The 14,906-nt window shown below is 44.9% G+C and overlaps 1 protein-coding gene across 2 annotated transcripts in view; it reads left to right on the top strand.

Annotated features, from left to right (window-relative positions):
- The window catches only part of TRAFD1 (TRAF-type zinc finger domain containing 1), a 239,071-nt gene that overhangs the window by 61,539 nt on the left and 162,626 nt on the right, over positions 1–14,906 (top strand). The gene's annotated exons all lie outside the window — the stretch shown is intronic.

Raw genomic sequence — 14,906 nt, 5'->3', positions numbered from 1 at the left:
ACTCACCCTCACTCACCCTCACTCACCCTCACTCACCCTCACTCACCCTCACTCACCCTCACCCTCCCTCACCCTCACCCTCAACCTCACTCACCCTCAACCCCTCACCCTAGCCCCTCACTCACCCTCACCCTCACTCACCCTCACCCTCACTCACCCTCAACCCCTCACCCTCAACCCCTCACCCTCACCCTCACTCACCCTCAACCCCTCACCCTCACTCACCCTCAACCCCTCACCCACCCTCACTCACCCTCAACCCCTCACCCTCACTCACCCTCAACCTCTTACCCTCACTCACCCTCACTCACCCTCAACCCCTCACCCTCACCCTCACTCACCCTCAACCCCTCACCCTCAACCCCTCACTCACCCTCACCCTCACTCTCACTCACCCTCAACCCCTCACCCTCACTCACCCTCCCTCACCCTCCCTCCCTCCCTCACCCTCAACCCCTCACCCTCACTCACCCTCAACCCCTCACCCTCACTCACCCTCAACCTCACTCACCCTCAACCCCTCACCCTCACTCACCCTCAACCCCTCACCCTCACTCACCCTCAACCCCTCACCCTCACTCACCCTCACTCACCCTCAACCCCTCACCCACCCTCAACCCCTCACCCTCACCCTCACTCACCCTCACTCACCCTCACTCACCCTCACCCTCACCCACCCTCACCCACCCTCACCCACCCTCACCCACCCTCACCCACCCTCACCCACCCTCACCCACCCTCACCCACCCTCACCCACCCTCACCCACCCTCACCCTCACTCACCCTCAAACCCTCAAACCCTCACCCTCACCCTCACACTCACCCTCACCCTCACTCACCCTCAACCCCTCACCCTCACTCACCCTCAACCCTCACCCTCACTCACCCTCACTCACCCTCAACCCCTCACCCTCACTCACCCTCACTCACCCTCACTCACCCTCACTCACCCTCACTCACCCTCACTCACCCTCACTCACCCTCACTCACCCTCACTCACCCTCACTCACCCTCACTCACCCTCACTCACCCTCACTCACCCTCACTCACCCTCACTCACCCTCACTCACCCTCACTCACCCTCACTCACCCTCACTCACCCTCAACCCCTCACCCTCAACCCCTCACCCTCACCCTCACTCACCCTCAACCCCTCACCCTCACTCACCCTCAACCCCTCACTCACCCTCAACCCCTCACCCTCACTCACCCTCAACCCCTCACCCCCTCACCCACCCTCAACCCCTCACCCCCTCACCCACCCTCACAACACATATTGTGTTACAATAGGTGTCACATTTGCGAAAGATAAAACTATTGGCATTGTAAATAACAAAGCTATTAATTTCGCTATTTTCAAAACAAGCACATAAATAAAAAATGTGTCCTTTACAATACCAATAGCTCAAACTTTCCTAATGCGAGACCTATTGCATTGCTGTGCTTCTCTCCCCTGCTGCACTCTCCTGCTCTCTAGAGATGTGGCCTAACGACCAGAGCTGCCATCTAAGTCACGTAAATACAAAACATGTTGCATTCCAAATGCTATAGGTGTCACATTCGCGAAAGTTATAACTATTGGCATTGTAAATGACAAAGCCATCAATTTAGCAATTTTAAAAACCAACAAATAAATAAAATGTCATTTACAAGACCAATAACTCCCAACTTTTCTAATGCGAGACCTATTGCATTTCCAATGCTTGTTTTATTGCCTTTCGTTCTATATATGGCATGTTCAACATAATACATAGCCAAGAAGCGAGCCCTCCATGTGTGAAAGGAAGGCGGATCTGGGCTAATCCAGTCTTGGGTAACGCATGAGCGCAGAATTCCCATGGATTTAAAAATCAGATTTATTTTCTCCACAGATACTACTACAGGGGAGACTCCAATCAGTACAAGCTCCGGTGTTAATTCTATTGGCATACCAAGTATGAGAGCTAAAAAAGTTTGAATATCCGCTATAAGTGCAGATAATTGTGGGCATAAAAAAAAACATATGGACAGCATCTGCCGCATGCAGCCCACATCTACTACATGATGTACCGACTGAGACTCCCCATTTAGAAATTTTGGCTGGTGTGTAATATAGATCAAACAACGCCATGTAATGTTGCGCACAACTTCTACCGGAGAAAAGAATAGAATTAGCCAGATATATAGACTCCTCGATCTTAATATCATTAGAGCCCAGCTTCTCGCCCCATCTTAATTGCATGTAGGCTAAATCATCTGGAAGAAACGAGAGCAATAAGTTGTAAAAAAAGCCAATTTTTCTTTGATTAAAAAAGGAATCCATCAGAGGGATCCGCAATAACCCAGCGGATTCCTGAGGTGTTAGGGTGTTAAGAAAACTACGCACCTGAAGGTATTTAAAGTAGTCAGTATTAGAGAGATTAAACTTTCTTTGGAGCTCTGAAAAAGATACAATATGGCTGTTTAGCCATACGTCACCCAGGTAACTGATACCCCGATGACGCCAGCTTTCCATGATAGTGTCTCTAAAAACAGATGGGAAAATGGATTGAGACATAAGGGGGGTATATCTAGTGATTTTTGGAATACTAGCAATTCGCCTTATTGACTTCCAAGCCCGGAATGCTGATTTTAGGATCTTGAATTTTGTTTTTTTATAGTAGCTTGGCTCGACATAAAGTAATTTGTATGCGATCGCATGATGTTAAGACGCTCCCAGTCATACTGACTGGAGCCATTTCAGATCCATCTCATGCCGACTCTCTCACTCAGACTGCACATTTTTGCCCTGGTTTTTCTATCACACTGGTTTCCAGCCACTTAATTATTGTAATTTCAGTAGCCTTTGGTCATGGTCTGCAAAATGCCTTACGGTGAAAGGAAGAAAGCACACGCATACAACTGAACCACCTGACAATAAAGAATCTTGGCATACACCGAACGGGTGCAATATGGAGCTTCTAGCACTCTTCACTAGTGGGAAAAAGGCAAAGAAAAACGGCTATGCCTGAGAAATTAAAAACCAACACTCAAGCACCCAAAGTATGCGTTTCACGTCACCTCAAGACACTACCTCCGCGTCCTCCGTTTGCTGTTGACGCCAGGTTGGAGCTTATCGTGGTCTCCTTACTATTGTGAATTTCGTATGACTTCGTACTGCCGAAAACACATGCTTAGGATTCCGATACGTGTTGTCCGCGTACCTTAGTGGACTCTAGATAAACTATCCCACGGAATCTGAAATCATATTCTGCTCTGGACATATTGACTGTCCTTTAATTGCGAAGGATGTTTTTACTAGTACATGAAGCCCCTCGTTATTTTTGCTACAGTCTTGTGGTAAGGTAATTACTCATTTCCTCCCAGGTTGTCGACCTTTCTCTATGCCTCTTAGCATGTTTTTGTTTACTAGTTGCTTCCACTTTATCACATTTCCCTTAATTGTTAATCTTTTCCCTTTCCTCCTCAACGCTTTCTCACTCCTATCCTTTTGTTGCTTTTCTACTTTTCCCCTCCTCTTTTAATACTCTCTCATATGTAACCCCCATTCCACTTTCTCCATTTCGTGGTCCCCCACTCATTTGTATTATTTGCTTTCTCTCTCCCCCGATAATGTGCTTACTGCAATCGTGTGCTATTCAGATCGTTGGACGTGTGCACACTATGTGGTGTGAATATTCGGCAGTATTAAAAGAAACAACCGTAATTTATGAAACATTTAGTTAACAGTTAACATATCGAAAGGGTTCCCAAAAGCTTACATTTACAGTACTTCCAGTGCTTTAAGCGGGTAGGTTCGGAGTACCTGCGCTTCTTAAATTTGAAAGGGAGAGTACCTACACTTCTTACCACTGCTGCAATATGTTTAACAGGAGAGTATGTGCAGTTTTCAAGAGCAAATAGGTATTCTGAATAGCGAGTACCTGCACTTCTATGTTTCTGTATAAAGCACTGCGGGTAATATAATGCACTTTACAAACTCTTACATAAGCAAGAAATTGGCGTTGCATCCAATGTGCCTCTAATTCTGGCCCTCCCAAGGATCATGAAAGTGGCAACGAGCAGCTAGGTAATTTGTTTGCTTTCTGATCTGAAGGTCAGTCTGGTGTCACAAGTGAGGGTGCAGGCTCTCCACTGAGCCTCTCCTACTCCATTGTCCACACAATGCATCCATGAGCTGTTGGGTCAGTTGACTTGGGTTGTATATTCTAAGGACTTGCCGTGTTGGAGCGGAGGTTACTCTCCATAGCAAAGGTCATTGCCCCAAAGTCTGCCACACTACCCTGCCCCTCAGCACTGTTCCAGGGGACTTGCGTCTTACTGCCCGATCCCCACAAACATTCCTTATTAGAACTTCAAGGAAGGTTGCCCACTCTCTAATGGGACAGAGCATACAGCAGAAGCGCCTCTGTGTTGGCCTGACTGGTCACTGGAGTGCTTCATGTTCCTTACAGACCTCCTGCCGCCCTACTGCAGAGAAGAGTTGAGGTCATTGGACAGGTTGCATCGGTGTCGAGGCAGATGCTTTTCCTCTGCTGCTGGAGACTGGGTATGTAATGGTCCTGTGATGTGGCCTGTTTGACACCTGCCCTGTAGGTCGAGTGCAAAATCTTTCTGTCTCTTTCTCCTTTTAAGAAAAGTTACTTTACGTACCTACCTTCATTTTCGCTTCCCCTCTCTCGACACAAACAATTTCTTATTTTCTCTCTCTCTCTTCTCTTTTTTCTCTCTTCTCTTTGCTCTGTCAACATTTTTCCTTTTTCTGGGTATCTTTCTATTCCATTGCTCTCCTCAAATACTAACTAGCTCTGTCTTTGTCGCATATTTATTTCTTTGCCCCTACACAGACACTCTTACCTTGCTGTTTCATTCTCTATCTGTGACCTCTGGATAGATAGAGATATATATATATATATATATATATATATATATATATATATATATCTATATATATCTATATATCCAACCAAAACTTTGCCCTGAGGCGAGAACGAGCCAACTGCAGGATGGCATAGCCATGAATTTATTACATACAGCTTTCATAGTTCAAAGTTAAAATCATTCTCCATATCACCTAACGCGTTTCAAAACCTGGCGGTTTCTTCGTCAGAGGCACATCACTTTGAAGGAAAATAGCCCCAAGCCTTTTATGCGCATGCACTGAGTCAATTATTCCTAGGTGGGCTAAGTATCGAGCATGCTGGTGCTTGTAGTCTCAGATGACGGGCATTATTCTTACCCCAGTGGGTTCCTTGCAAAGTGCGGATGAACAAACAGTGAAATACCCATGTGGGCCTCCGGGCCGTAGAAGCTGTTCGTTTCATTTCTCTGCCCTGCTGTGCCATAAATCACGACGTGAAGTGTTTCCATCGTCAGGCCCCACAAGAACACTCGTGGTGGCAAGTTCTCGGAGGCCAGGCATGCCGCAATTAAATCCAACCAAAACTTTGCCCTGAGGCGAGAACGAGCCAACTGCAGGGTGGCATAGCCATGAATTTATTACATACAGCTTTCATAGTCCAAAGTTAAAATCATTCTCCATATCACCTAACGCGTTTCAAAACCTGGCGGTTTCTTCGTCAGAGGCACATCACTTTGAAGGAAAATAGCCCCAAGCCTTTTATGTATATATATATATATATCACATTATACTGATTTTGCACTCTGTCCACACAGTTTATGATATATGCCCCATTACCACAAATGCAGGTTGACCTCAGAATATTTTTTTAAACAACGAGGGGTTGGGCAATATCTACGTCCAAATAGGGCCACATTTAGAATGGGAACAAAAGAAATGTTTGGACGAACATTTACAATTACTACTTTTCATAAGACAGTAGCTACCTCGATAGTCCACCTTCTCTTTGTTCATTAGTTTTTAAAGCACACAAGATAGACATTTAATTCATGTCACAAACAAGAACAATAAGTGCTGGGAATCAACAAAACAACAATAAACACATCATTTTAGACAATTGACAAATGGAACAAATACTTATCAATTCACAAAACATCACACAACACAGTTGACCAGTCCTTAAGTTGGAAACGAAGAAATGGCGGTACAAACATTGGGGTCATCCAGCTAGCAGTAAGCATCGCTAACATTTGGAGTAAGAATGTGTACAGACAGGACAATTAGCCTGATGTATATTTAGGGTTGCTGAGCTGTATATGACAGGGTTTATCTTTGAAAAATACAAATATTTGTACATTTCACGCAGCATATTTACACTGCACATATAGCCACTTAATTCCTAAACATATTTCATTCCAGAAAATTCAACTTTGCAACATGCCACATAATTCGACATCATATAATACTACTCCACACCATGCCGCAAAATACGATTACAATTCATGCTACATAATTCCACACAACACCTCTGTGAGAAGCTGTGTTTATATTGCAGTAACCCCCCACTTTTTGCCAGACTACTGATGCACTTTGACTTGATGTGCCCAGGGTCCCAGCTGTTCTTTCCCCAAAACTGTACCTTGTACCCCCAATTGGCATCTCTGGCCACAGGCCAGCCCCTGTTAAGTGGTACCAAAGGTACCCAGGGCACTGTGACCAGGGAAGACCTCTAAGGGCTGCAGCACTTATTGTGCCACCCTTAGAGGCCCTGTACAAAATAAATAAAAAAATATATATATTGGACATGTGATCAAGGCTTGGTGAAGCCGAAACGCGTCATGGCGGACTGGTGTTGGGTCTCTGAATAAAGATAATCTTGCACTATCTATGGGTCTTGCTTAGTCTACTTTTCCAGCTGCTGGCCTTTTGGACGTCTACATACTGAATATGAATATATATATATATGTTCAGACACACACACTCCCTCTCTCACCCTCTCCTTCTCCCTCTCCAGGCTGCATATCTTGGTGCAGAGTAAAGTGAAGTGTCGACATGGCACACACCCCTGTGTGCATTGCCTACAACCCACTGCCCAGGCATGGATCAGTCACCCCTCGAGTTGGGTGAACTATACCAGTGGTGAGGGTACTGGTCCATGAGCCCTGTACCCCTACAGTGTCTAAGCCCATTCTTAGACATTGTAAGTACAGTGCTGCCCTTAAGAGTATATGGTGCTGGGAGTTTGTCATTACAAACTCCACAGCACCATAATGGCTACACTGAAAACTGAGAAGTTTGGTATCCATCTTCTCAGGACATCAAACCCACACTGCTGCTCTGGGGCGCCTGAAACAATGCGCATCCTGGGACGAGGTGCCAGAGCCTCCTCCCCCAGGATGGGCAGGGTCCACGAAGGGGAAGCTTCAAAGGCTTGCTGCATTTGTGAGCTTTCTCAGACCACTTGCTGCTTTCAGCAACTGGTCCCCACTTGTTCTGACCCCCACTTTGGGCAGGAGAACCGGCAGGAAAAACAAGTGAGGAAGAGAGGTGTGCCCACCTCTACTAACTCCACCCGTCCTGTGGGGGAGGCGAGCTGAAGCACAACTCTCAGTCCCCATCTTGCAGATGGGGGGACCCAGCCAACCAGGATGAGGCCTTCCTCCAACTGGAGGATGGCATTATAGGGGATGTACCCACTCCCAGGAAGGGACCCATTGGTCCCAACATTTTACCTAACTAACGCCCATAAATCTAGTATTTAGGGTCCCCCCTGAACCTTGCTTCCTCAGACAAAAAACCGGAAGAAGAAAAGAAGGACCGAACAGTCGTGCTGAAGCTAAGAAGAGGCCCACTGTCTTAGCCCCAGCCCTATCGGCCTGTCCCAACCTTGAACCTGCTCCAGCAAAATCCTGGTGTGTCCTGCAGTCAGCAACCTCAGGAAACCTGGAGGACCGGTCTGCATTCCATCCCAAAGACTTTGTCTCCTGTGAACATTGGATTTGTTCAATAAGCAAAAAGCGTATCTTGTGGTATCAATGAAGTCACACAAAGGAGCAATAGAAAGGGAGACGGCCTAACTCAGGACGTTTTTAGAAAGCCCTCACTCACCACCTGGTGATGACATGCTTCATCATCGTGCCCCACTAAAGAGGCCGAGTGCCTCTTTAGTGTGCTTCAACGCCAGATCTACTGCGGAGCAGGTTTTTTTGTGAGTTAAGGGCGTGCTGTGAGAAATAAACAATTAGTTGTGTTTAAAAATGTCTGTAGTGTATCAAAAATGATTTATTATGTGATCACTTAGGACATATTAAAAATAATGTGTGGGAAAACAGTCCACAGTTAATTGTGTGGTTATTTCCATTAATTTGTCAGTCAACATGTTTCTGCCTTTGAAACGGTGTAAAATTACCAGGCATTCATCAGGACTCTTAAACGTGTAATAAACCCTGGCGGTATGGGCACGCTAAGGCCCACCCTTACCACGGGACGTGAAAGTGAAAAGGAAAGTGAAAAAAGTGCAAAAATTAGGAAGAAAAACTGACTTCCTAAAACTCCTGGTTTAGGAGGCTTCCTGCATTAAGGTATCTGCACCTGAAAAAAGAGAAAGAACATAGACGTACATAAAGGACAAGACAAACAGTTAATGTATGTTCTTGATCACAATAGCTGGTCTATGGTGCTCCATTCGTCGTGATAAGACAGTGGGTGGCGCTATAACGATATGTTTATCACCGCCTTTGTCCATGGAAATTATAAGCACTAATCACTGGGGAGTGCAACGTGCTAGAAGTGAGTGAATTGGTGATAATGGCTAATGGTAAAAGCTTGTGAATTAAAAGGGGAAGGTACACTTCCCAAAAGCGATCAATATGCTAGAAAAGTCAAACGATCGCTATATATGAAAATTAAAATTGTCTCACTTTTGTGGTGTAATAGGAGTACACCATGGGTCACAGGAGGGGGGTGGTAGCGTAATTGGCACACCCTTGGTAAAAGGAATAAACATACATTGCATCAGAGAGGTTAGTGGTACTTAGCTTCATGAAATGCTGCCAAACTCGTGTCCGTCGTAATTTGCTGTATTACTTACGCCCTCGACGCCAAGCACCCTCAGTATACCTGCATCACCCTCAAACTGGACCCCGCCGATCAAGAACGGGGCTCGGTTGACAGCTTATCAGTGTTTGCGAGCCAGGCAGTGATCGCTTCCGGGGGGCCACGCCCGCCAAAGCGGAGGGGCGGTGCCCCGTGTTGCAGCCAATCAGAAGCTGTATCGTCATAGTGATGCGGTTGGTCACATGTTATGACGGCGGTTTGGTCGGTTTCCATGGCGGGGCTTTGATCGGTTTCTATGGCAACTGCTCGTAGAATCGTAACTTTATTGATTCAAAGGGGTTGACGAACAATGAATCATTTTACTGAAGCAGAGGTCATAGGATGTCAAAGGTGTCAAGTCAAAGACCACAAATAATGTGGCCATAGTTGTGCTTGATCGGGGAGAGTTATGCCTCGGCACAATATCCAATAATCTTATCACCAATGAGGTTCAGTAAATTACTAGATACTCAATGCTTGGTTCGATGAAGATGGTAAGCGACCAGCGCTATGGATTGATTAACGGTGCATTGGGTGACAAACTGTAATAAGGGTTAGAGAGGTGAGGATGACGGAAGCTGTATCAGCCATGGTATTTGGGTAGGGCAGTGATCACGGGGTATCCAATTTGAGTAAGGTTCTAGTGACAACCAAAAATATTTATTTGATCACTGAATTCCAAGGGATATCATCGTTTAAACCGACGAGGTGGGTCCCCAATCTGTAGACCCACCTTTGCTCTTTCTCAAATCGGCGGTTGCTGATGTTGTTGCCGGTGTGCAGCTGTTCGATCACAGTCCACTGTATGTCATTGGTGGTGTGGTTTAATTCAAGAAAATGCCTGCTCATTTTGGTGGTGACTTTTTTGCATCTAATATTTGATCTGTGCTCGCAGATCCTCTGCTTGACTCTCCTACCGGTCATGCCCACGTAGCGTAGACTGCATGGGTAGGCAATCATGTAAATGACATTTTGAGAGTTACAATTAGTGTGGTCTCTCTGTGTCCACACTTTTCCTGATTCGAGTATTAAGGTTTTGGTGTGCGTTGTAAGGTGACAGACGCTACAGTTGGCGCAGGGAAAGTGACCCGTCACTCTTGGTAAACCCCATGCGTCTGTCACAGATCTTGCTGTTACTGGAGCAGTTGGTTGAGGTCGGGTGTGGACCAGGGCATCCTTAATACTGCATCCTTTCCTGAAGGAAAAAAGGGTTTTTCCCAGTTTTTTTTGACACTGGTCAGAATCTTCCAGTTTTTGTTAATGGATTTCATTACAGTGTTAGAAAGGGTGCTATATGTTGTAACACAAGTCAGAGGGATCTCTTCGGGTGGTCAATTCTGTCCTCAAGGAGCGATTCCCGTGGCTGGTTGCGTGCTCTTTTGTAGCCTTTGTTCAGTGTTGCTGCCGGGTAACCTCGTGACTTCAGTTTTCTCAGTAAGGTCAACCGACTGGGATTTGTTCACCACCAGAATCCAGCTCCTCAAGGATCTGCCAGTCTGCACCGCTCTTCAGCCGACACCCCTGGCCTGAGATCGAGTGGCCCAACACCAAGAGGAGGTCTCCTGGGGCTATACTGACCCGAGATACGGTGATTCCTTGACCTGCCTCAAGCCTCCAGCTGACGGCTGCAGCCTCAAACCGGAAGGTCCCCCCCCCAACCACAACTATGAGGTAGTAAGAAGATCCGACCCTAAAAGGCATCCCTGCACCCTACCCCCCATGGGCTTGGGTGGCTCAACCGACTGTACCTAACCAACGCCTAGCATCCCACCTTACCTCTCCAAGTGGTGGTCGCTCCCAGAAAACCTTCGTTTCCGAGCCTGCAGTGTTTTTCCAAAACGGAGACTACACATTGAAAGCTACAGTGCGCCCAGCCCCAAAAAAGCACACTGCACCCGGCCTCCCCAGTGCCAGTGAGGGTGCCCCTTTTGTGCTGGCTCGAACCCCCATTTGCCCTGAGCTTAAGTCCAGGATCTTTGCTCCCACACCCTGTTGCCTGCTCGTCCGCAGCCACCAACCGGAGGTCCCCTATCCCCCATTGTATAACATTGGGCCTCCGCACTCTGCACCCGACCGCCCTAGTGCCGCTGTGGGTGTAACAAGAGTACATCCTTGACCCTGGGGGACCCCTGAGTCTAACCCCACAGTACCAACTCTCACAACAAAGAACTTACCCGTTAACAGATAATACTATTTCCCTCCTTAGGATAACATTGACTGTTTTTGTATGAAAAGTTTCTAAGTGTGGAATTGGAAAATCTAAGAAATCTTTTTAAAATTGTACTCCATAACCAAAACACTTTTACTTACCTGTTTGCAGGAAATGTCCCAGTGCAGTATCCAGGTATACTGCACTGTGTCAGACAAGTAAACTGCAAATTAATCTAATCTACTGGTCATTTTACTAAAAAGCCTAAAAAAAAGTATATGTACTGTATTTCCAAAGCATTGCATTTTCAGTAACAGTACTGTAATCAAAACAAAGGCCATATACAATTACAATCCAAACTGTTTACAAACTGCATTACTACTGTAAAGTATTTATTGCGTACCTATGCCATGCTTGCTTGGTTCTAGACAATAAAATAACTAAAAGAATATTTGTATATAAAAACCAATTGGTCTGAAGTTCAGTCTTTGAGTGTGTGATATCATGTTCTGATTGTGTGTACAACAAATGCTTAACACTACCCTCTGATAAAGCCTTACTGCTCGACCACTCTACCCCAAATAGAGTAAGGTGCTATCTACTGTTACCTTTGCTTACCTTTGGGGTTCCACTGGACTCTGTGCACACTGTACCTCACTTTGGTATAGTATATACAGAGCCAGCTTCCTACAACCTCCCATTCTGCACCCCACATTACACTCCACATAGTACCACTCAGCGCCACATAATTACACTACAATTATTACACTCTACTCAATAAAACATAAATACACCCCACATAAATGCACCATATGCCACATGCCAGCAATCCACATTAATGCACTTCACACCTTAAAACATAATTCCAACAAGCATAATTTCACTCCACGCCACACAGTTCCACGTCACTTGTTTCCAATACATACCACATAATTCCACCCCAAGTATTTCAAATACACAACCCCATTCCACAACACACCATATACCTCACCACACCATATACCTCTAGTACAGACCACAGATTCAAACATCATACCACAACTAACCATTCCTATACAACCCACATAAGTCCACACCACATACATCCACTACAGTCAAAACCAAAACACATAGGGAAAAGACAGTCATTTACAATGACAATAGCTCAAACTCTCGCAAATGAGTTGATGTCTCTGAAACAGGTTAAGTATCCTTGCTAAAAATAGAGTAAGAATTGGAAGCTTATATTTAAAGGATCTGACTGATGTGAGATTTCATTTGACTAATTCTTGCTGAATTTGAATGTTTTTTATTTTTTATATTCGTTAAACATTCTTGAGAAAAACAATATAAGTGCTAAAAATAGAAGTCTACAGGACACTCTTCATTCATGCAGAAACTGTTAAATACCAGTGTTACGTAGAGAGTACCCTCACAAGAGAAAGTTAATTCACTAATTACAACTGCTTTGCTGGGATAAAGGGTTTTAATCCCTTTTTCTGCCAAAAGTGGAGGAAAACAAGCAGGGAATCTGAAGAAGTTGGGTTATCAGAATGGTGGGCTGTTTCAGGACTGGGATAGAGGTGGACAAATGGGAATGTCATTAGGTGAGAGTAAAAGGGTGTGAACTGATCTGTGTAAAGGGAAACCAGTTGTAAAAATAAAATTTATAAAAAATAGATAAAAATGGTGTAGTAAATACTCATGTTTTAAACATTGAAAATGGCAATAGCAACACTGTCTAAAACTATGTCAAGTGTTCAGAGCTATGTACTAAGGTTTGAGCAAAAGAGAATCTGTGTGTTTAATTGCACCATTTTCCTGACTGATAATTGAGGATTGGGTGAAATCTGACAGTAAAATAAATGGTCAAGCAGTCTCCTCTATAAAGCGATGGCTGGACGTTTAATTTGCTTGCTTACTACACGATAAGAGGATTAAGATGCACCTGACTTTCCTGGTTCATATTAATTCAGATTCTTAGAGCCATACTCAAAAGTTTGGTGGGACGTTTGTAGCAGTTTAGGCAATTGAGAAACCAGATTGGAAATGCTGGAAGACAAAATATTGGAGCGTCACTCTCGTCTGACACCACTCGAAATTAATGAGGAAAATTCCTCCTGGTTGATCCCCACCCATATATAATTTGATAGTTTGTATTTCTTTGTTTTTGAGTTTTGACCTTTCAGTTATTTAAATTTATTTATTTATTTATAAAGTTTTATATAGCGCGAACTTGATCCCGAAGGATATCAGAGCGCTTTACAAGTTGAGGCAAAGGTAACAAATCAGAACATTAGTCTAATATATATATATATATATACACACACACACACACGTTTATACATATACTACATAATAAATATAATGCTAATATATATTACCTACTGGCGGTCACCAGTAGGTAGTTATAGTTAGGATCGTTTTCCATAGGAAATCGGCAACATTCTATTGGGAATAACTTTGGCGCCGAATGAGGGATCTGCCTGTAATTTTCCTTAACTTTGCCTCGCTGCGCTCCGCTCCTTCCCTGAAAGTTTCGGGGGGATCAGTCAAGCGGGGGCCGAGATAAAAGGGGGGGTCCCAAAACGTGTTTTCCCCATGTTAATTTCCATAGGGCGGTTGGACTCACTTTTAGCCCGAACGGCTGAATGGATTTCCACCAAACTTGGCAAAATGGTAGGGACTGGTACCCCGATGTGCCTTTGCTATGTCTCAAGATATATGCTCCAGTGGTTTTTACGAAAATTAACTTTGAAAAAATATATATTGGGCTATATATATGTTAGAGCCCAATGTAGCCCAAAGATGGCCACCAGAGACAGAAAAAAAACAAATGTAGCCCAAATATCAGCCAGATGTAGCCCAACTATAGCCCAATGCCAGAATGTCCCAGAGTGTTCTAAAGAACAACTAGAGCGCTAACAGTCTTACTTATGACAAAAGTATGGCACACCTGAAGTCATCTTGATTGGAATAAAGTGGTAACACTTAATACATTTAATTTGAAAGGGAACAAAATGAGGGGTTTCATTTTGCCATAGAAATTTTATATATATAAGTGGTGCATGGTTAAAAGTCTCAAGCCAGATATGGTATATGCACATGGCTGAAGTTATGCGGTCTTGTGTCATGAACGTCTGTAATGTCCATATAAAAAGTCTGAAAAGTTAAGTTTTCAGGAGTTTCCTGGCCCGCCTGTGATTGGGTAAGGATCTCAGTGAGGGGCTACGGGCGTTACACAGTCCATTAAATGTGCCTTTTTGTGCGGAGAGCTAGGCTGTCGCCATTGTGGGCCTCTATGAACGCCAAAGGTGTTACAAGTGCCCGGTGAGGCCGGGAGGCTTCAATGTTTGTGGGTTCAAAGTTTTACTGAGGCCCTGTTAGTCCCTTCATTTTAGATCTCGCCTACAGTTTGTTGTCTGTTGTCGACATAACTATTTTTCTGTACACTCACGGTAGGCTTTGTCCAGTCCACTACACCCATTTATTTAGGGTAGCTTTTATGGAGCCCAGGCCGAAAAAAGTAGCTGTCCAGAACTCTTCCGGTGTGCTCAGCAGCACAGGGAGACGGCATCGGCTGCTGTGACGTCACTTGGGTACACTTGACTTCGGCCGTACAGTGTGTATCAGGTTGCTGCTCAGTTTTGTGCTAGGAACATGCGTGTAAATATCAGTCAAAGGCTGAGCTAGTGAGGTATGTTACAAAGAGCAGCAGTGTTGATTTATGCATCGTCTGGGTTTAAGGCAGGGCCCGGCGTCCACAAACTGAAATAAATCCTTTGGCTAACCTGCTCATGGTGGTTGATGTAATCGGAGTTGTTTGTTTGAGAAGCTCAGGGC

Source organism: Lissotriton helveticus, chromosome 11 (assembly GCF_964261635.1).
Source record: "Lissotriton helveticus chromosome 11, aLisHel1.1, whole genome shotgun sequence".
NCBI classification, from domain to species: Eukaryota; Metazoa; Chordata; class Amphibia; order Caudata; family Salamandridae; genus Lissotriton; species Lissotriton helveticus.
This window is presented reverse-complemented; position numbering and strand designations above follow the sequence as displayed.